A 683-nucleotide genomic window follows, 5' to 3' on the forward strand; every position below is an offset into this window, starting at 1 on the left:
GGAAAGGGGAAAGGAAGAGAGGAGAGGAGAAGGAGAAGACAGGAAAAGGGAATAGCAGAGGTTGGAGCTCAGTGCAAGCAGGGAAGTAAAAACCCTTGGAAGAGCATCACCATCCCTCCTTTTTTCCATCTCTCCCTGCAAAATCATCTTTTCTTCATCACTGCCCCTAAATTCCCACCATAAATGGCAGGAATTTAGGAAAAAAGTGCCTCTCTGCTCTGAATTGGTGCCTGAACTCCTTTTTCCCAATTTTTCACCTGGAGACAATGATGGCACAGGTTCCATGGAAACCCTGGACTCCATGGAAACCCTGGGAACTCTGAACTCCATGGAAACCCTGGACTTTCTGGGAATTCTTTGTGCTCCCCATTCCCAGCTGGAGGAATTTCCATGGTCCCAAGCTTTAGGAAGCATCAAGAGCTTTCAGGGCTGCTCTGGGCAGATCCAGGAGGAGCTGGGAGCAGAGGGATTGGGAAGAAATCCCTGGGATCTCCTCAGGCCTCCCTCAGCCGAGTAATATCAGCGTCATTGGATGGCAGAAAAACCCCATGAATTGATTTTGGGGCTTTCTGGCTCCTCCATCCTCTGCTTCTGGAGCTGCCATCCTGTTCCTTCATCCTCTGGGATAGAATTCCTGTCCCCACCTCTCCCTCTCGCTGCTGATGTCCCTGCAGAGTGACCAG

The sequence above is a fragment of the Parus major genome, chromosome 26 (assembly GCF_001522545.3).
Source record: "Parus major isolate Abel chromosome 26, Parus_major1.1, whole genome shotgun sequence".
NCBI lineage: Eukaryota > Metazoa > Chordata > Aves > Passeriformes > Paridae > Parus > Parus major.